This window comes from Cajanus cajan, chromosome 2 (genome assembly GCF_000230855.2).
Source record: "Cajanus cajan strain Asha chromosome 2, NIPB_CcT2T_4, whole genome shotgun sequence".
Classification (NCBI taxonomy): domain Eukaryota; kingdom Viridiplantae; phylum Streptophyta; class Magnoliopsida; order Fabales; family Fabaceae; genus Cajanus; species Cajanus cajan.
Window position 1 is genome coordinate 53,831,332 of NC_138518.1, and position 23,531 is coordinate 53,854,862.

A 23,531-nucleotide genomic window follows, 5' to 3' on the forward strand; every position below is an offset into this window, starting at 1 on the left:
TATTATATGTCAACTCCAATATGGTGTAAATCACCAACATATCAATCTTAATGACATTGAACTTAAAATATTATGTCTTAGATCAAAAATGGTGACCATCACTAGCATAATGGTCATAATGACACCGAACTTAAAATATTGTTATACATAAACGCTAACATGATATCAATCACCAACATAATGATTCTAATGACATAAACTTATATATTTATACCTTTGCTCTAACACAGTGTCGATTACTAGCATAATGGTCAAACTGACCACCTAATAACCAATGTAAAATCCTAACATAAAATATCATTTTTGTACTAGTATGTAAATTAACATTAAACTTATAATATAAATATTTAAAAGTATTTGTAATTAAATTATTTATTATCAATAATTAATAAAGGTGATACTTTGATTTAGTTTATATTTGCTTATACACTTATGCCTTTCATTTAATTATGAAACTACTTCACTACATTGAATATCACGTTATTTCCATTTTATTAACCCTTTCAAATAAAATATATAATTTCCCACGCATTATAAACTTTTTTTTAAATCTATTAATATTATTTTTAATAAGAAATTTAGTATTTAGCAAATAATTTGTTAAAAATAATAATAAAATATCAAATTTTACATATGACTAAGAAAAAACGTAAAATTAGGATAGATGATTCTGACTTCTAAATACCGTTTATATTGTAAGAAATATACAGTTATGAAATTTCAAAACATGAAAGTCTTGCTATATTGCTTTAATTTAGTCAATGTCTTGATGTTGGATTCTCATTGGTCATTTCTATTCTCAGTCAACAAATTTAGTAAGAAAAGTAAAAGGGAATCGTAAGAGCTCCCAAAATATCTTGCAAGTTGGAGATCAATTTGTAATCAATCTGAACTTCATATTCCTGCCAATGTTTGGAAAGATATGGAATAAGTGAGAAAAAAAAGTATCATTTTCTTTAATGCATGTTACAAAATTAAAATAACCTTTAATTGATGTATGTATAGTACATGTCAGATTACCTTGGTAATTCAATAATATGTCAATCAGATTTATAAGTGTCCTTTCCAGCAAGCATTGTTGAAATAGGGAGCCCTCTACTAAATGCTTGACCGAATAGCAAGCGGGTTTGGAAAACTGACACAAACGTGAACCTTGACAAAATTAATATTGGCATGAAGATTATTAATCCCATTACGTAGTCATAAGCTCTGGATAGCTCTTTCACTGTGCCCCATACTCTAACTCCTTTCAGCCATACCTTCCATGCTTGTGCAATCTTCATGAAAGAGAAGGAAAGAAGGAACATCAACATTTTTAATGAATGAAGTACTTACATAGAAAATTTTCTAGGTTGGTGTGAAAGTAAAACATATGGTAGTATTTCTTTAATCTGCCTAAAGACATGTCATACAATAACAAGTTAACCCAAATAATAAAGATTCTCTTTAACTTGTGTTTTTTTAGGATGCAGAAGTTCTAACTTACCTGAATAATGGCCCATCCAGAAGGCATGAAGGCGATAATAGCAGCAAAGAAATCTGATATGGTAAGTCCAAATACCACAAATAGTACTGTCATGAGTGACAATAGGCAAAGAAAGCGAACTGCCTTGAAAATACGAAACCTGAGCTGAATGTCACTGCCAAATCTTTGTCTTCTCACTGATTCCATCTGATTTGCTCATATGGAATTCATACAATCAACATAAGACCAATTAATTAAAATTGCAGAAATCTGAACTAATTACGTACCTTGAATACAATGAGTATTATTATTAAAATTACCCAAGAAAGTCCAAATACCTACAGGGAAAAAGCAAATGGTACTCGTAAGATAGCATAATAAAACATGCAATGCAACCATAAATTGAATTGGAGAATACAGACAATGGGTTACTTTACCAACAAATCTTTGTTATGATGAGTAATATCCATGTGGTAGACAATTCCATATTGGTACACAAAGAAGCGAAATGCAAGAATTATCTCAAATAATTTTCCTCTCATATTTGAGTATTTCAGGTATTCATTTTCTTCATGCCACCAAGATTCCCAGCTTTTATCAGGTGAAATACCAAGACCACCACTTTTTCCAATCCACTGCTTCCAATCTTTCCAATCATCAAATGTTTTTTTCCAATCAAAGCCAGAAGGATTAAATAAGAAAGGAGCAAACAACCAAGAAGTGACCAAAAACCACATTGATATTGTTATAAATAAATTAAGATGTGAGCTACGATATGACTCCCCATAGACTTCATAAACAATCAATAGTATGAGAATCTCCAAGGCCTTCACAAAATGACTTCGCGAGTATCGTCTGTAGTTATCAGCAAATTTTGCATGGAAGACAACAAATCCACGACTAGTTGGTCTATACTTAGCGCCTCCATGCAAGAGTGTTCTTCCATAATAATGAACTTTTGTTCCAAGCTGGAAAGTAAAGAACACAGAGCCTAGCTGCAGCTGCATAAAGATAAAATCACCGAAGGCAGTGCGAAATCCCTTCTCCAAGCCAATTTCCATAACCATTGGCAGCACAAGTAGTAATCCCAACTGAACAACAAACTGAGTTGCCAAGACCTCTTCAAAGGCTTTGCTCTTCTGTATGTTTGAACTTTGAAGAATTTCTCTCTCAACTCCACTCAAAACCATATATAAACGACCATATAAGAACACATACACAATTAACACAGTTACCTGACAAATTCATAAAGTCCAAATATGGGCGTTAATATAAATATATTCTATAGAACGAAATTACATTCACGTACTTTAATAGTTATTTGTCTAGTTATATCTATGGTTGTATTGTACGTTGTATATTTCAAATATTTCATTATATAGTCATATAAAACATCCCAATTGTTGGAAATAACATAAATATCTTTAGGGGTTTATCAGTATCTTATCTTTTATTATTATTTTTTTAAATATTTTTCCTCTTCTATCTTTAAGTCATAGTTTCCTCATTTTAGAGATAAGAGTTTTCTCTATAAAAGCATGATTAATGTCTAAGGGTCAAGCATAATCTGATAGACCACTACAAACACACTCACAATTGTCTGAAAATGTCTAAGGGTCAAGCATAAGCTTATAGACTACACTCACACCATAGGCAATGTCGAGCATATTGTGAGATAAATATATCAAATTTCCCTACCAATCGTTGATATTGGGACTTCTTGATAGGTGAACTTTTTCCACCTCCAAGCCTACGATTTTGTTCAATGGGAACTCCTCAGATCTTGCATCCCAACTTTCCTATTTCTTTGAGATGATCGAGAACATACTTCCATTGGAATATAAAGATGCCTTTATAGACAACCTCTACGTCAAGGAAATACTTTAATTTACCCAAATCCTTCATTTCAAATTGAACTACTAATTTTCCTTTGAGGACCAATTTCTTCGATTCATCATCACCTATAGTATGTTGTCTGCATAGACTAAAAAAAGAGTAAGTCTACCATTAGGGGAATGCTTTATGAAGAGAATATGATCACCTTGACTTTGTTTGTACCGGTGGATATCATAGCTCAAGTAAACCTCACAAACCATGCTCAAGGAGATTGCTTGATATCATATAGGACATTCCCCAGTTTGCACAACTTATTCTTTTCCCCATAAGTTTCAAATCCATATGGGGTCTCCATATAGACTTCTTCTAGATCTCCATGGAGGACAACATTTTTTATATCCAACTTAATGGAGTAGCAACAATTGTTGCTACTCTATTACAATTGTTGTTGGAGAAAAAGTCTCCTCATAATCTATACCAAAGATCCAAGTCTATCCCTTTGCCACTAGTCTTGCATTATATCGTTCTAGGGTCCCATCAGGTTTACACTTCACTATGTATACCCATTTGCATAGAACAACTCTCTTATCCTCTGGCCTATCAACAATTTCCCATGTTAAGTTTCTCTCAAATGCCTTCATCTCCTCATTCATGACTTGATTTGAATTCTCATCTTTCAATGCTACTTGAATTGATATGGGTATTTTGATTGCAACAAAAGCTACAATAAAGTTTTCATCTTGAACAAAGAGATGGTCAACACATACAAACTAGGAGATAGGATACCTGGCACGTTCTTTTTCCTTTTCTCAAAGCAATAGGTAAGTCATCAATTAAATCATCATTACCTTTCCCAACCTCATTATTATCCTCAAGAATACTTACCTTTAGTTCAAGCGATTTGAACTACGATGGGACCAGACTGGGTTTCTCTCACTTTTGATATTTCTTTCCAAAGAACCTGTTTTATTATGATATTCCACGCCAACTTATAAATTGGCTTCTTGAGCATCCTACAAGTTAGGAAAAAATAATGATCCTTAGGCAGACTCGAATTCTAGAACATTCTCCCCTTGAAGTTAAGGGTTAACAAAAAAAGATTACGTTACATGAAAGGTAACACCCATTAAGATAAATTCACGACTTTGAGAATGATAAAACTTGTACCTTTTTTCATTTGAGGAGTAATTGATGAAGACACACTAGACAACTCTTGGGTCTAACTTACCACGATGAGGACTGAGAGTGGACAAAGGCAACACACCCAAATACATAACATGGTAGACTTGACATTAATGGAGAGTAGGAAGGAAGAATGATAACATTCTTTTCAACTAGACTACTATAACCTAACACACCAAAAAGTAAATTATTCATGAGGTAGCTGACAATTAAGACAGATTCTTCTTAGTAGACATTAGGAACAAATATGTGGATATGGAGAGCTCTGACAACTAAAAGGAGATGAGGGTTTTTTCTGCAAGTATTCACGAATAATGCCATTTTCAGTAACAACTTTGAGAATTCAATAATAACATATTATGTACCATTATCTAACTGTGAACGTTTGATATACTTACCAAATTGGTTTTTGACAATAAGGAAAAACTTGAAAAATATTTGACAAACCTCGAATTTTTGTTTAATAAGATATGTCCACGTTGTGTAGGTACAATCATCAATAAATGTTACAAACTAACTAGCTCCAAAATTAGAGTAAATAATTGATCCTCACATATTAGAATGAATAGGATCAAAGGGATTAATACATTTATTATTATTGGGAGAAAAAGTTGCATGATGGTGCTTTGATACTTGACACACATCACAATGAAAGGACTCAACAGACTCTTTTGTAAAAAAAAAAAGGAGAAATAAAATCTTAAATAAACTAAATGATGGATGCTCAAGTTGCCTATGATGAAATTTATGTATAGAGATGAGATTTTTAGACAATTTAGAAACATGGAGATCATCATGTAATGAGAAAGATGACTATAGTTGGATGCTGCTAGTTCAAACAATAGAGACATTGTCTCCATTGGCAACTGTAATAAGTTGCTTGCTAGATATTTTTTTAGTACAATGTAAAGTGGGTGGAAAAAGAAGTCATATGATCTGTTGGCCTAGAGTCAAGAATCCAAGTTCCTTGAGAAACAAAACTCGAGATGTTAAAGGAACTCTTACCCTTCATAGTCAAGGTACACAAACTAGAGGTCTTACTCAAAGAACTAATAAAGATTTGAAGCTCACCAAGCTCTTCTTTGCTAGGACCTCAAATGTTCTTTACAAGGACCTTTGCTTTGTCTACCTGGTCAAAAGTAGTTTGATTTGCCTACTTTGATATAGAGTCCTTGTCTACACCTATACACTCGAGAACTTTCTCTCTTCCATGAAGCTTATAGTTAGTATCTTTGGTGTGACCAGACCGCTTGTAGTATAAACAATATTCCCCATGGTTGCCCTTTGGTGGAGGCATTCCACTTGCAATTGAAACTTTGTTGGAACTCTTTCCTGTTGTTAAAGAAAATTCTGTGCTAGATTATCCTCCACTAAACATAACAGATCGTCGGGTCTCCTCACCACGTACAATATGAAAGATCTTTGATGATGAGGGAAGCTTTTCCTTACCTAGAATTTGTACGTGTATGGTATTGTATTTAGGATCAAGCCATGGAGGAACTTAAAGTTTTTCCCCTCTTAATAACCTTTGAGTGCGCAATAAAGTCAGCTTTAGACATCTTCAAGCTTTGGTATTGATCCAATTCAATCCATAAGCCATTTAGGGTTCCATAATATTCGATGATAGAAAGGGTTCCTACCTTGTAGTAAAAATCTTGCTCTTTGTATCATAGTAAGTAGCAAAATCCCTTTTCATAGAGTATGTTTCTCTAAGGACATCCCACATCTCACGTACTAAAGCGTAGAACATACAATTCCCACTTACCTCAGAAGTCAAAATGATCCATAGCAAAGTCATAATGAGAGAATCCTCATTATCCCAAGCCTTAAACATTGGGTCATCATGATTTCGGCTCGCTCCATCAATATGACTCACCTTCAACCATCCTTTGAGGGTGGTGCAGATGTATTGTGACCATTCCAAATAGGTACACCGATCGAGACATAATGGAACCACCACATTTGAAAGGTCATTAGGACCTAAGGTGATACCTTTTCCTTCAGCCATCACTAAAAAAACGCAGCCAAGTAACAACTAGAATGACCCCTACTAGAAAAATGTAACCAATCAGCCAAAAATCACAACCAGACGATGTAGATTTAGAGCAAACCACAATTTATCAAGCAAAACTGACCCTTGAAACCGTATCTATCCAATCACCAACAAGTGTATCACATCAGAGAGGGTTGCGTGGCTTACCCGCACTGTAAGGAAGGTGGCCCGTGGGGTGGAGATCAGCTGCGAAAGCTTTAGGATTTTGCAAGCAATAGAGAGGGGTTCCTTTTGGTCCAACCACCAGTCCTTAAGGCGGCGGAGGTGGTGGCTTATGGCTATAGGCATGGGCACGCCAAAGCAGAATAGCGGAAACACAGGGCTCCCCAAATTGGGAGCTTTGATACCAAATTTAAAAAGAACTTCTATTAATAAGTTTTACAAAATATTTTCACTAATCATGAATTTTATAGAGAAAACTACCATCTCTAAAATGTGAAAACTATGACTTAAAGATAAAAGAGAAAAGATAAAAAATAAAGGATAATGATAAATCACTAAGATATTTTGTTGATAAGCCCCTAAGATATTATGTTATTATCAAGTATATCATAATATCTTTCTCAAATTACAACAAAAATTTTGTTAAGGTGTATTACTTGTGCGGTTCTTTTTAGGGGTTGTATTGCCACTATATTTCTATTGTGTTTTTTCTCTTTCTTTTCAAACTATGGCACGACTTGTGCTCTCTATTAAGACAAGATCCCCAGAATGAGATTTGATTAGTTACCATGCTACTGAAGTATAAGCCAACTGTTGTGAAGTAAAATGACAACATTCTATAGAAGTCAAATTGTTGGCCAAGGCGATAAACATCACGACTAAGTGTTTGCTCTCCATTTCCACATGCAACAGTAGCCTCAAAATGTGATATTTGATTCATACTCGTGTAATTTCCTTTACCTACTTGTATGTATTCATGATGTGTGATAAATCCTTGACGTAGTGTTGAATTGAACCCTATGTATGTTAAGCACAATTAGTAAAACATTCCCACCCACAAAAAATTACAATATAGATTCAAATTGAACTCTATGGATGTTAAGAAAAATCAATAGAAAATTTGGATCTGTCAGATATCATTTTCTACTCAACCATATAATACCTGCAAATATATCCTCACTTCGGTTTATAACTCTTGAAGCTTTGCTTATGCCACCTCTAGTTATGTGGAAGATTCTGTCAAATATATCAGGATGACCATAATGAAATCGGACCCTACAAAGTCAAGAATATGGATTACTTAACTGAAGTGAAAAAGTTAGAGCATAGATAAAAAAACAAGATTTATCCTATTCTTGTTTCAAATTCAATTGCAGCACAAATTAGTGATGAGTTTGTGTTTTACTCATGCATCAAGCCCAATATTTATAAGGACTAAACCATAATTAAATAGGACCATATGAATTCAAGAATATGGATTACTTAACTGAAGCGAAGAAAAAAGGTTAGTGCATAGATTAAAAACAAGACATATTTTATTCTTGTATTTGATTCAATTGCAACACAAATTAGTGACGAGTTTGTGCTCTACTCATGCTTCAAACCAAAGATTTATAAGGCTAAATTGGCTTTATAAGGAGGCCACGATTAAGGTGTGATAAGGGTGATTGCAATTAAGGATGATTTTCCATAGAAAATAAAGTAAAATTGAAAAAAAAAATTTGTGAAATAGGATAAAAATCTTAATGGATGAAACTAACATTAATGGATTTGCCAAAACTCGTTGACCAATGGTCACGGAGCTGGTCTCCTGGTTTGCCCTAAACCAGGCAAGTGAAGAAACACTGCAAAACAAGAAACACATAAGAAAACTTGTGCCAATTCAAGTTTCATGTGTATTTATTTTATTGGTCAAGAAATAACTTATTCAAACAAGATTTAATACTAGATATTGTCACAACGTAAACCTTCCAGTAAATAAATGCTCTCTTATGCCCAAAATGGTGGGTTTTCGTTGCCCACTATGAGCTTTTCGAAATTCTTCCAATACATTTCTCATTTTGAAAGATTCTTCATAATAATTTTCCTTCAAGAAAAATAAAATGAAATTAGTGCAACATTGATTTATACAAAAGATAATTCTTAACTTGTATTAAATGAAGTCCAAGGAAAAGTTACCTGATTCATATCTCTGGTCTGCAAGGCTTCTCCACGAGTAAATATAATCGCATGATTTTGGCTTTCAACTTTCCCTTCACCAATTATTGTTGGAGGCCCAGGTAGCTTGATGCGATATATTTCCTAGTAATACAATTTATAATCATTTTAATTATAATTTAAGGCTACCAAACCAAGTCAACATGAATTGGGCGGCAACCACAACATCCTTTAGTTTGTCACATGAATAATCTTTTACACTAGAATTATTGTAGTAGCTCTTTCATAAATTTCTATTAGTTTCACCTCTTAGATGTCTACTCCCTATTGATTTCTTCATTGTTAAATAATTCGTTATTTACAGTTGGATAAATAAGAGGTAAATTGCTACTTTTAGTTAGGTTTTGCTTACTTTGAATATTTTCTTTTTAATAATAGAAATAGACAACAACAAGAAAGTAGAATTAATTGAAAAAGAAAAAGATTCCGTTCTCCATCTATTTGAATTATTTGAAAATTTGCAGTTTTAAGTGATAACAAAGAATGGAACACTAAATTGATATTGTTTGAGTGATGAACTTGGAGTAGACTAAAGATTGGAGATCCTGATGAAGCAACATTGGCTGAAGGGATAAAGTGGTGGTGCAAACGCTCTTGTTGGATTAAGCGCTTACCACTGGGCTAAAAGCTATAAGTCATAGCCTAATAGTCAGGGCATAACCTTTTCTACTTAACCATTCTCAAGTGTGGATATGGAGAAGATTCACACTTAACACAACCTAGCATATATCATGACAAAGCTAATCGACATTGACAAGGTTTTATGGTGTGATATGAACCCAAAGATTCACATCATGGTGTCAATCCTCTTTTCGCCTATAAAAAATGTAAGCAACATTATCTTATTATTTGCTCAATCATATATTCTCTTTGTCTATTTTGAGAGAGTTTCTCTAATTAGTGGTATTCTCCTATTTTCTAGATAGTGTCCTTGTGCTCTCCTAGAGTTTAGAGAGAAGTTTTGTAATTTCTTCCACTTAATGAAGTTACTTTTTTGTCCATTGTCTCTTTTGTCCTTCTTTTTTATCTCTTATTTTGGTGCAAGATATTATTTTGTTACTTTTTAGTACCTGACAGAAAGTTAACAAATTGGAGGTTGAGATGGAAATTAGAGCATATCCATCTACATTGAATAAGGTGGTCCTTCTTTATCATAGATGAAAATGGGAAAGTTGGAGTAACAAGTAGGTGTAAGTGAGTGGCAAAGCCAGGTTGTAATATATTATGGAAGTTGCTTATGTCTATCAAAGCCATGACATTGAGGCATGTAACAAAACACTTAAACTTAAGTGTTGGAGGTGATGGTTGGCTTATGAAAGCTTGGGCAAAAAGTTGGAAATGAATAGTATCAACCTCAAGTACAAATTCGATAATAATGTAATGTACATGGTTTGAGTTGGTCATCCTTTGAGTTAACTACCATTAATACTAGAAAATTGAGTGCAAGAATATTGATGGTCACATAGTGGAGGGAAGGTTAATGCACCAATTTGAATTTCAAATTCAAATTGGTGTGCCAACCCACTTTAGTTAGCTAATCTTGGTTCATTTTGAACCTTTGGTTAAGCTAGCTTCTCCTATAAGCCACCTAGATCTATTTAAGGTCTTTATTGGAGTATATCTTTACTCCTTCGCATTGTATTAGTTTTATTCTTGTATTAGTTTTTTATCTGTTCGTTATTTTCTGTTTTCTGGTTTGGTTACCTGTTCAACAGGTCAATGTGTCTATAGCTTCCTTTGAAGCTATTGATACATATAAATAGACAAGTTGTAATGTTGATCACCTACTGAAAATATAATTCCTTTCTCTACTAAATTGCTTCCGCTCTATCTCTCTTCTTTATTCTCAAGACTCTCTCATCTCAATTCTTTCTGTTACTTGATATGGTATCATAGAGCTCATCGATCCTTTCCTTCTTTATCCCTTCAATCCCTCCTCCCCTCTCTCTCAGCCCTTTTCTTTCTCGCTGTCGATCTCTCCTCATGGCCAAAGAACCACCATCGTCTTCCTCAACTGCACCACCACACTTCATGCTGCCCCGGCAAAACCCTCCTCGTCTCCCTCTCTCACATTCGCTCATACTATTTCTGAGAAACTTGACACCAAGAATTATCTTCTTTGGTGCCAACAAGTTGAACCGGTCATCAAAGGCCATCGTCTTCATCACTTTCTGGTCAATCCTCAAATTCCTCCAAAATTTCTCACGATTTCTGACAAAGATGAAAATTGTGTCTCTGAAGAGTATCTTGCTTGGGAACAACAAGATCAGTTACTTCTTTCCTGGTTGCAATCCTCCATGTCCAAGGACATGCTCACCCACGTCATCGGTTGCAAGTCCTCATTCCAGATTTGGGACAAGATTCATGAGTACTTTCATGCCCACACAAACGCTAAAGCCCGACAACTTCGTAGTGATCTTCGCAGCACCACCCTTGACAACGGCACCATCTCCGATTACCTTCTTCGCATCCAATCCCTAGTTGATTCTCTCACAGCCATTGGTGATTCTGTCTCCTCTAAAGAACATTTGGGCATTGTTCTTGATGGCCTACCGGAGGAATACGAGTCCACCGTCTCCCTAATAAGCAGCCGCTTTGATGTTTTGTCCATCGAAGAGGTTGAAACCCTCCTCCTTGCCCATGAATCTCGCCTTAAGAAATTCAAGAAGAAGAACCTCATCTCCGTCAATCTTGAATCCTCCTCGGGCTCTAACACCCCTGCCTTGCAACCCCAAGCCAACCTTGCCCATCAAGATTCCCAATTTCCTTCCTTCCGCGATGGTCGACCTGGTGCACGCAATGGGTGTGGTGGCCGATCCAACCAGCGCTATGGCCGCGGCCGTGGCAGGTTTTCTAGTACCCAATGTCAGGTTTGTCATCGTTATGGTCACATTGCTTCCACTTGTTATTATCGGTTTGATAGCAACTTCGTTCCCACCCTACCCCTTGATAACTCCTTCTCAACTAGCACCTCCACCACCCACCCTGTTTTTGGCTACACTACCTCCCCCTTTCAATCTCAGTCTGCACCGCGCCCTGCTAGCTTCTCTAATGGCATTTTGAGGCCTCGACCACCCAACCCTAACGCATCCCAAGCATACCTTGTCTCTCCTGAGAACCTTCACGCCCCACTTTTAGCTTTGGCAATGTCTTCCTCCTCGCCCGACGCCAATATATGGTATCCTGACTTCGGCGCCTCCAATCATGTTACCAACGTATCTCACAATATACAACAATTCACCCCTTTTGAAGGGTCGGATCAGATTGTCATTGGCAATGGCCAGGGTCTCCCCATAAATTCCTCAAGTGTTACTCATTTCCCTTCTCCTCTCAAACCTCACATTTCTCTTACTCTTCATAATCTCCTTTATGTTCCTACTATCACCAAAAACCTGATCAGTGTGAGTCAATTCTGTAAGGATAACTTTGTTTTCTTTGAATTTCACTCAACTTTTTGTTTGGTTAAATCACAGGACACTAACGAAACTCTCCTCTTCGAAGTTGTCGGTCCTGATGGCCTATATCAGTTTCCGTCCCTGCTTTTGCCAAGACAACCTTCTACAGTTACACCCTCTGCTCACACTGTCTCTTCTAACCCTGTTTCCTATGCCACTTGGCATTCTAGACTGCGACATCCCCATAATGATGTACTCAAATATGTATTCAAACTGTGTAACTTTCCCATCATCAATAAAAGTGTTTTTGATTTTTGCACCTCGTGTTGTCTTGGCAAATCTCACAAATTACCTTCTCAATTATCTAAAACTGTTTATCATACTCCTTTTGAATTAATATACAGTGATCTATGGGGCCTTGCACCTTTTCTATCTGATAATGGTTACCAATATTACGTTACCTTTGTTGATGCTCATACTCGGTTTACTTGGATCTTTCTGCTCAAAAGTAAAGCTCATACGCTTGATGTTTTTAAACAATTTCACGCTATGGTTCAAAATCAATTTCAATTACCTGTTAAAGAAATTCAAATTGATTGGGGTGGCAAATTCCGTTCTTTCACCTCTTACCTGGCCCAACATGGCATTCATCATTGCCTCATTTGTCCCAACACTCACCATCAAAATGGTGTTGTGGAATGCAAACATCGTCATATTGTTGAGTTAGGTCTTACCTTGCTAGCCCAAGCTCACTTTCCTATGCACTTTTGGGATTATGCCTTCCTCACCAGTGTCTATCTCATAAATAGACTACCCTCTTCTTCCATCCAGCAGGATGTTCCTTTTAGAAAGTTGTTTCATCAGCTCCCTGACTACAGCTTTCTCTGCATCTTTGGCTGCTCATGTTTTCCTTGCCTTCGGCCCTACAACAAAACCAAACTACAATTTCGCTCTCAAGAATGTGTGTTCTTGGGTTACTCCACTTCTCATAAGGGTTACAAGTGTCTTGCTTCGTCTGGCAGGACTTTCATTTCCAAAGATGTCATATTTTGTGAAAGTTGTTTTCCCTACCCAAGCCTGTTCCCACCATCCACTCCCAGTTCACCCCCTTCATCCATATTTGTTCCTCTTGTTATCACCAATCCACAGGCTTCTGTGACATCTACCTCTCCTTCTCCACCCTTGCCACCAATTTCTCCTGCATCTTCTACGCCTAGTCCTTCTTCCTCCACCTCTTTATCCACTCATGTTGAGGTTCCTGCTTTCAATCTTTATCCCATGACTACTCGGGCTAAAGCGGGTATTGTCAAACCCCAACTTCAACCCACTCTTTTACTCACTCATTTTGAACCCAAAAGTACCAAACAAGCCCTGGCTAGTGACACCTAGCTTGCTGCCATGAAGCAGGAATATGATGCTTTAATGGCCAATGGCACCTGGACCCTAGTATCACTTCCCTCCCACAGAACAACCATTGGTTGTAAGTGGGTTTTTCGTATTAAAGAGAATCCTGATGGAACTGTTCACAAACATAAAGCTCGCCTGGTTGCTAAGGGTTTTCATTAGCAATTTGGGTTTGATTATACTGAGACCTTCTCTCCGGTAGTGAAGCCTGTTACCATCCGTCTTATCCTCACTCTTGTTCTCACCCATCACTGGTCCATTCAGCAGCTGGATGTCAACAATGCCTTTCTCAATGGCAATCTTGAAGAAGAAGTTTACATGTCTCAGCCTCCTGGTTTTGAGTCCTCGGACAAATCCCTGGTCTGCAAACTTCACAAGGCCATTTATGGTCTCAAACAAGCCCCGCGTGCCTGGTTTGACAAACTAAAAGCCACTTTGTTTCACCTCAACTTTCATATTAGCAAGTGTGATCCCTCTCTCTTTGTTTATTCTCATGACAATAATGTCATCTACATTCTTGTTTATGTAGATGACATTATCATCACTGGTAATAATATTGCTTTCCTAAGAAATATTGTTTCCCAACTCAATTTCGCCTTCTCACTCAAGGACCTTGGTCGATTGGATTACTTTCTTGGTATTGAAATCAAATCCAATTCTGATGGCTCGCTCACTCTGACTCAAAGCAAATATGTTCATGATCTCCTCCATTGCACCAACATGGAAAACTCTAATTCCATCACTTCACCCATGGTCTCTGGGTGCAAACTATCTAAGTCTGGTTCTGACAAATTTCTAGATGTGTCCTTATATAGGTCTGTAGTTGGCACCCTACAGTAATGCCACAATCACTCGTCCTAAAATTAGTTTCTCGATCAACAAGGTTTGTCAGTTCATGTCTAATCCCTTGGAGCAACATTGGTCTGCTGTTAAGCGCATCCTTCGCTACTTAAAGGGCACTATGTCCCTGGGTCTCCACCTCCAACCCGCTCCTCCTAACTCTCCCTTGTCCATTCATGCCTACTATGATGCTAATTGGGCCTCTGACCCTGATGATCGCTGCTCTAGCTCAGGTGCCTCCATCTTCGTTGGACCCAATCTCATCTCTTGGTGGTCCAAGAAGCAAACTGTTGTTGCCCGCTCCAGCACTGAAGCTGAATACCGCAGTCCTGCCCTTGCCACTGCTGAAGTTCTATGGATTCAAACCTTACTCTCTGAATTACATGTCTCTCATCATTCTCCTGTAATTCACTGTGATAATATGAGCACCGTTGCTCTTGTGCATAATCCTGTTCTTCATGCTCGAACCAAACATATGGAGCTGGATCTCTTCTTCGTTCGGGAAAAGGTAGCTGCCAATCTTCTTCACGTGGTTCATGTTCCGACCATTCATCAATATGCTGATATTCTTACCAAGTCTTTATCTCCATCTCGGTTTTGTGAGCTTCGATTCAAGCTCAAGTTGGTTGATTCTTCACATCACCCTACTTGATCTTGCGAGGGGATATTGGAGTATATCTTTACTCCTTCACATTGTATTAGTTTTATTCTTGTATTAGTTTGTTATCTGTTCATTATTTTCTATTTTCTGGTTTGGTTACCTGTTCAACAGGTCAATGTGTCTATGACTTCCTTTGAAGCTATTGATACATATAAATAGACAAGTTGTAATGTTGATCACTTACTGAAAATATAATTCCTTTCTCTACTAAATTGCTTCCGCTCTATCTCTCTTCTCTATTCTCAAGACTCTCTCATCTCAATTCTTTCTGTTACTTGATAGTCTTTCTCTACATTTTGAGCGTCACTTTTGAGTATATGAGCATTCTATTTTTCAGAATTCTCTCATTTCTCTCTCAAAGGTCTCATTGGAGAATCGTTCTCCTTAAGCACTTCCAACAAGGAAATCTTCCTTGTGGAGTGGTGCACTTGCTTGTTTCTCCTTCTCTAGGAGACTTGACATGCCAATTCAATCTTCTTCTTCTCATTTCATTTGGTCAAAATCCATTACAGAACATCAAGGAAGGATCAAGAGGATACAAGGAGCTACACTAAGGAATATGGTCATCATTTTTCATTGGAGGTTCCATCATGGGTGGTTGGGGTCGTGTAGGTTGATGAGGGGAGATTGATGCCAAGGAAGGGTTGATAGGTGGGGAACTAAAGGGCTTTGGTTTGATGTCCTTGGTTTCGGCTTCAGTGAGTCCTATCTCAGGTAAGAGGCCAAGAAGAAAATAGTTCAAAATAACATCAGAATATAGGTCCATAATTTGCCAGCATTTTTTTCTCAAAATGTAAAAAACTACCTAGTGAATTTTAGAGGTTGAATATCCAAATTAGACCACCCCAGATTAGTAGATTTTCAAAGAACAAGTATACACAACTAAAATTTAATTTATAAAATTATAATAAATATGGAAAAAGCACAACTCACAATAAAACATTAAGCCATGATCTTTTGTTCATACCTCATCATATTTCTCCCTTCCCTTGACAAGAACAGAGTAATAAACTTTCTTAGGTTTTCCATCCTTTGTTTCTTCTATTTCATCTATGTAAGCAACACGAAGGGATGAATGCCTGCATGGAATGTTCGATTTTTACACTATCAATCCTTTTATTATTTTACAATATACAATGAACTAATAATGTTATGCAAGTGGTTGTATTGACTCACGTTAACATCAGACTAAGAATGCTAATATAGCAACTTTTATCTCTTTCATTTTTGGATTTTTTCAGATAACCGTATATTTGACAAGAAAGAACATAAGTGAACTTTAAATCGGCCATAGCTTGTGCATTGTCGAGAAACTGCTTATTTTTATTGTAGAAATCCTCTGTCCGAAAGCCTTCAGAAAGAGCTGCAACAGAAACAACACATAGTTGACTTTGTATTTGAATGGCTTCTGTCATATCTCAAAATTTGAACTCAGAACACGGTATGTAAATAGAGAAATAACCAGTGTCTCCAGCAAATTCTATGAAGCACTGAAGGATCAAAGCTTGCCAATAATACATCATTCCTCTCACTAGCAAAAACAAAGGGTTTCAAAATAACATTTAAATTGGAATTATATATTCAAATCTAGAAATGAAAATATTGTTCATTATGATCAAGACCTGTTCGATAGAGTGTTTGTCCTCTATAAGATGCCCACCGACAAATTAATTCCTCCTTATCTTTCTCAAGATGATCACTTTTTAGTCGTTCATTGAAATTGGCCCATTCATCTATAGTGCATTAATGTTTGTTAATTGTGATCCAAATTTTGAGAAAAGAAAAGAAAGTACTAGATTAATCATAAAAGAATGTCCTAGAAAATTACAAGTTATATCATAATTAGTTTAGTAGAAAAGCTACGAGAATCTTAAAAAAGAATGTAGTAAATAATTAAATATTACTCCACTAACATGGTACTGGCATATGGCGGGTGATTAGATGCCTAAATATATGGCAACAAAAAACTCACATTGCATACAATTACAAGCAATAGAGAGAAATAAAAGTCACATTCTGTTAAGAAAGTAAATTGAAATCTAATTTAACTTTACAAAACCATCTTGTAAGGTTAGGATTGATCTCCACTTATATACACTACTATGGGCTTATTACAAGTCAATGTGCAATTCCTAACACACCCATTAGTCGTGGGATCTCCAACACACCGCCTCACACTGAAGACTGGACTTCTCAAGCTTGAAATTTGAATAACTCAACATCTACAAGTGATCCAATAGCGACCCGATAACAAGTGACACGATAGGCCCAACAATAATAAATAATCACTAGGATATGAACTTTGACATGCTTTGATACCATTTTAAGAAAGATAGAATAGAAGTATGTAAGTGCTCTATTTATAGAGCTCATATGTAGCAACACTCTAACAAACTAAATGACATCTCTAACAAACTAATTATTCTTAACTGATTCTATCCTACACAAGAGACCACTTAATAACCATGAACATAGAAAACTATCAGCCTTCAACATTGTTACTGCTACAAAATCAACCTTTACTCATATTTTCTAAAACTATCAATGTCAGATTGTAAAATGAGTGCACATATACTAAAGCAGGGCAGAAACGTAAGTAAGTACTCACCGGGATATATCTTGGTTAGGTACGATAAAATTGATATTCCATCTTCATTTTCCTTATTAAGGTCCTCATCAGAAAATAGAATATTAATTGTTAGAAATTAACACTGAAGCAAAACTCAAATAAGTTTCATATCATGAAAGCATGAGGAAAATTGTTAGAAATTAGAATATTAATATTTATGTTAAAAAATTAGCATTAAAATAGAATTTACAGTGAAGTATATTTTTGTTGATTACTGTAAGAGATAGGATTAAATATCTAATCCTATCTTTACAATTACATTAGAATGATCAAATACAAGTAATCAAGCTGGATATTAGTTATTTGTAACTTAAGTATGCTTTATAATTCATAGTAAATCAATCAATAAATAATAAATCATGTGTTTAACATTATAACTTTTCCCAATAATTCTCTCTCAAAAAAAGTAAAGTACCATCCATAAATTTGAGAAAGTGAATAACTAATGTGTAGATACATGCATGCAGGCACAATAAATGAGGTGGCAATTAATTCTTACCAACAACAAAGAGCAATAGTAATGAAAAACACATCTTCTTGGTATCTTAATCAATCTTCTTTTTTTAATTAGTCAGTAAAAATGGTTTAGTAGAGCTTGGGTACGGAGCACATTTCATTCATCCATTTTAAAATTTCATATTTGTTTGATATAAAATTATTTATAAGCCTTGGCCCAACCACTTATCCTTTTATGGAAGTTGGCTGTGGATGTGGCATTAAAATTATGAGGATTTGGTCAAGTGTTTGATTCTTGTAGCCCTCAGTCTTCTTACATGAGGTGGTGGGTCATGTAAAACCATTCATAAGTTTGTCCTTGTCCTTCACATTAATCAATACTCATTCATTTTTTTCCTTTTAATTAGAATCAATATAGAAGTCTATCACAATGACTAACCTGAATGACAACATCTCCCGAACTTTGGGAGCCGTTGGCATATTCATAAATAAGGAGTTTGCAAAGAATGTAATACGGCGTCGGGCTTCTAGATTTTGGGGCACATTTATGGCTGATTCCTTGACTGTCAAAAGCAAAAGAAGCCTAGTAACCTACATCGAAGAAACAGAAACTATTAAGCAACAACACATTCAAAAAGAATGCGGTAATGTGTTCATTTATGTATAGCTGACAGGACTACCTTTCCCGTCACTGATCTTTTGCGTCTGAGAGAAGTATCGATGTTGACAAACATCTCCTTTCTCGCTGCACAATATTGCTGAGGTGTTTGCTGAAACCTAGAGACAGAAGAACCAAGCCAATATCATAAAGCCATACTTATTATAAGGTTTAAAAAATCGTATACAAAATTTCAAGTCACCGTTTCAAACATACAAATGGCCATCAACCATAACATCGTGTGTGATAATTGCTGCAATATCTTGCACCAGATTCACTATCTGGGACTTTTGTTTGCCATCCGCAGATTGCTGCCAGTGGGAAAAAAATTGATATTTGTATAGATTTGCAGAAGTCTTATGAAAAGGAACTGACATTACTGAGAAGAAAAAAAGGAAACACGATGGGAAAAACCTACCAATAGAGTTAAGAATTTCACTAACTTATCAATGAGTGAAGGCAATCCACTCATCTTGAATTCCTTGACAAATGTTTCTTCTCGTATGCACCGTTCTACTTTAGCACATATACTGCTTACAAGCCTGTCTCCATGGAATAAACCTAATAAATTCTCGAGGATTCCAATAAGAAAATTAAATGGGTGGACAGAGGCTAAACAAGTATATTTCTCTTACAGCTTGTCTTCTTCATCCAGCAGAAGATTCAGTATGATGTCCTTGACAGTCTCATAGCATTCAACAACTGCTGAAGACATATATGCATCACTCCTAATCTTTCTGTATAAATCATCATCAGTCTCCTTATGATCTTTTGCCATGTGAACAGCTATATGAATCTATCACATATTGAAGCGATTTAGAAACGAATCAAAAGACACATCCATTCAATTATGATAAACATTTGGCCATGGGGAATCACTCATATGACACACCTTATTAGCAACCAAGAATAGAGGCCACTGAATGACAGAAACATCAGTTGCACTGTATGGAATTAGAAGCAAATCTCTATCCCTAGAAAATTAGAATAGAAGAGATATAATTAGAAGCTTGAAAATCAGGCATCAAATGCAAAATTTGTCATGAAGGCCCGCATAAGTTTGGACCTGTCACTGATGAGGTCTTCCTCTCTCATAGAATTTATAAACTCATTCCAAAACTGGGAAAAGTATGAAATATTATTCCGTTCATATGTTTCATCCTGCCACAGAAACTTAAGTCATAAGACTGGATATTTAACTTCTATGAAGTTATAAAGGTTTTAAATATCAGTTGTGGTTGCGGTTGGAATTTTGTCATGTCTATTAATAGATATAATAGAAATCCCACACAAATGCGGCAATGTGGCCAAAATTGCAATCACATTTCGGTCACCAAAAACTTGAAAAACTTTGACTTTGTGGCTAAATCACAGTTGTCGACTGTGTTTTTAAAACATGGTAGTTATATAATTTCGTTTTACACATACCAATTCCACCTGTTTAGTCTTTCTGTCTCTTCCAGTCCAAAATCGCTCACTGAAAGCTCTTGGTACAGATTGAAATCTGGAGTGAAGCATTCCAAGTGTCCTTATCTAAGAGATGCAAAATGTTAGGATAATATCACCAAAATACTGTAGCATGGGCTTGTTTGTGTCTAAGTATTGGGTACCATAAAATACAAGACATAAAATAGGATAATTTAAAAAAATAAGGATACCAGAACTACATATTTTAAGTAAAATATAATCATATTTATAAATGCATATATTTATACAGTTAGGATCCGTAGCCACTAGGTGAAAGTCTAAACACTTACACCAAATATTATACCTTCAATAACATTTTGTATAATAAAAATTTAAGTCGATTCAACCGTTGAATTATGTGATATTATACTCAAGATCATATATATCAAATTTCAAATGATTCCAAAATTATTTAGCAGGTGATTTCATTGTTTTATTTTAATGTATACTATGATATTTAAAATGTGTAAATATCCATTTTTGGATAACATATCTAAAAAAGGTCAAATCAAGTAAACTTTGATATACATAATCTTAAGTATGACATCGTGAGATTCAATAGTCGAATTGGTTAAATTTGTATTATACAAAAAGTTATTAAAGATATAAGATTTAGTGTAAGTGTTTAAGCTTACACTATCAACAGGTTCTTACTAATTTATAAATTGCATATATGATATTAATTTATTTCTTTTATTGATTTTGTTTATTTTTCTTAATATTGCTGATATTCTTATTGGTTTGCTATGATCATTGAATTAATGTTGTTCATTAATCTATTGAAAAAATTATTAAAAAGCATAATTGCAATCAAATTTATATAAAAATATTATATTCCAAGTTAAGATAATTATCCAAAGAAAAAATCTACATTGTTAAAAGACGAGGAAATCATATGCTTTGATACGAAGGCTGTAACATCACATAAAATTAGATATAATAATTTAATACTATCTATAGGTTCTGTTAATAATTAGCAGTGTTTTAATTAATAATATAACAGTGAATCTTATTTTTAAAAAATGGTCCATTAAGGCCCAGTAAAGATAACCTTATGCTAATTTTATATTTAATAAATAATATTAATTAGAAGATTTTAATTAAGGAGAATAAGATTAGTAATATGATACAAAGACTTAAATATAAAAGAGAAGGGCTATTAAATAAAATTATTCTTGGGGGATCGATAAGACGACAAAAACGTTTAAAAGTATTTTTAAACACTAAAATACACACATTGCCATTAAAGTCATAATTATAATCTAATTTAAATAAAAATAATAATTTCTAAAGTTTAGATGATTGTCCCAAAATTATCCATAGAAAAAATCTAAGTTGTTTAAAGACCCGCCAATCATGCTGTGAATGGAGCTGTATAACATGCTTATCAGTATCTTATATGTATACATTGCCAATTTTGAAGTATTCATGTACCATAGCCAGAAAAGTATTTCATCTCCAATATCAATGTAGTACTATCATCATAATCCCAACCAAAAATTCAAATCTTTCAATAAAAATCTTTTAAAGATGGGTTTTATGCTAAGTATCAAATAATGAAATTTTTTTCTTGTGGGATCAAAGAAGAAATCACAAAACAAAAGGGGGAAATTACAAAAGGTTCAATATAAAATATTGCAATAAACATATCCCACTAACCTCTCCCACATGGCTGAAGGCTCCAACAATGACACCAAATAGAGTGGCATAAATAGCATACCATATTTGAGTATCCATAAAATAAACCTATATTTTAATATATAAAAAATATAAGAATGAAATGGATTGGTCCACAAAAATTGAAAGTCGAAATAATAGATAATGTATAAAATTCCTTTACTACTAAGCTCACCAGGATAATTGGAGCCCATATTGCAATGACAACACATATATTATGAGTCTCTGTAACACTAACAAAATGAGAGTTGAAGCGAGCTATACTGATAGAACTCGTAGTAAAGATAGTAAAAGGACAAAACGTTACCATTTTCTGGAAATAACACATGCCACTGGTGGTTATCTACAGACATCCCCATGATTAATTTTGTCGGTCCAACAAGGGGCAAAATCTATTGAAAGATTAATTTAGTGAAAAGAGAAACAAATTTAATAAAGTACAAGTTAAAAAATATTAGGCGTGTTTCATACAATCTCAACACAGGAAAAAATGAAATACACAAAACATGTTTACAAGAATTCAATAGTTCATTTATCGAGAAAACGATCTTTTATGTTTTGAACTATTAGAGTATAGTTAGAATGGGTGTGCAGGCTCCTACTATGAGCACTGCTTTACTGTATCATTTCTCTGTTCAGTTATATTTCTATTTATGTTCTGTTACATTACCGTTACGTATTCTGTTAAAACAGAACTCTTGTATCTCTCCTTTATATACCTTTGCTCAGTGCATCAATAACACAAGTCAATATACAGTTTCTTTCGATCATTCTCTTTAGCTTCTCTCTAAACATTAACATGAACAACCTTACAATTGACACAGAAAAATAGAGGCATTGATATACTATAAACATGTGTGTTTGGTAATGTGCAAGGAAAATAGTGAATGAGAAGTATCACATTGGATAGAAATAGTTATGTTCGGTAACATTAACATATAAGTGAAAAACACCCATAAACCTAATACCTTAAAGCTTTGGGTTAAGATATGGTGTCAAGTTCATTTGTATGGTTGGCTTCTGGCCTATTGATTTAGTTTTCCCTAATGTTTAAAAATCATTTAAATGTGTTTTAGTATCACTAGCTACTGATATTTGAATAAAAATCAAATCAAAACCAATTAGATAAATAATACCTCCACATAGTAGCTAAATGCTAGCTTGCTACTTAGCACCATGATCCAGAAAAGGGTATACCTACCATATCACAACATATTTTAAAGCCAAAAATTAAGAATTCAATTAATAGTAGAAGCGACATATAGGTGCACATATGATTCAATGCAATACCCTATCATTTGTAAGATAGAATTGAAAAAAATAAATCCAAAAATTGAATTGTTGCTACTAAAATTTATGATCATGGGTCCAAATAATTTCATAAATAATAAGACGAAAACATTAAAAGGCAATTGATATAGATTTATTCTTCCGTATGTTTGTAGTATATAGTAAATATCGTTGATATTATTTGGACTTCGGGCCAAACTCTTAGAATTTGAGCTTAGGGCCAAATTCAATCTCATAAAATTAACTTCTAATGTAAAAATTGTCCAAATTTTATAAGTAATATTTAAGTCATATTTGTAGTTGATTTGAAACTAAACACTCCGCTTCAATGTTACAATTAAACCACCAAAAGAACTTG

General features: G+C 34.9%; 1 pseudogene across 1 annotated transcript in view; it reads right to left on the bottom strand.

The window, feature by feature from the left end:
• Positions 1–668: 668 nt before the first annotated feature.
• LOC109811250 (callose synthase 7-like) overlaps positions 669–23,531 on the bottom strand; it is a 51,893-nt pseudogene continuing 29,030 nt past the window's right edge. The window contains exons 17-43 of the transcript XR_014431570.1: positions 23,020–23,080; positions 22,191–22,275; positions 22,059–22,108; positions 21,866–21,952; positions 20,168–20,272; positions 19,806–19,900; positions 19,632–19,713; positions 19,375–19,535; positions 19,158–19,281; positions 18,956–19,050; positions 18,762–18,858; positions 18,511–18,672; positions 17,605–17,707; positions 16,619–16,729; positions 16,459–16,527; positions 16,173–16,359; positions 15,964–16,075; positions 8,658–8,780; positions 8,447–8,565; positions 8,240–8,323; positions 7,642–7,754; positions 7,267–7,496; positions 1,903–2,700; positions 1,753–1,803; positions 1,487–1,672; positions 1,021–1,277; positions 669–902 (exon numbers count right to left, since the gene is read on the bottom strand). The product of XR_014431570.1 is annotated as a callose synthase 7-like (transcript). The remainder of the gene's footprint in view (positions 903–1,020; positions 1,278–1,486; positions 1,673–1,752; positions 1,804–1,902; positions 2,701–7,266; positions 7,497–7,641; positions 7,755–8,239; positions 8,324–8,446; positions 8,566–8,657; positions 8,781–15,963; positions 16,076–16,172; positions 16,360–16,458; positions 16,528–16,618; positions 16,730–17,604; positions 17,708–18,510; positions 18,673–18,761; positions 18,859–18,955; positions 19,051–19,157; positions 19,282–19,374; positions 19,536–19,631; positions 19,714–19,805; positions 19,901–20,167; positions 20,273–21,865; positions 21,953–22,058; positions 22,109–22,190; positions 22,276–23,019; positions 23,081–23,531) is intronic.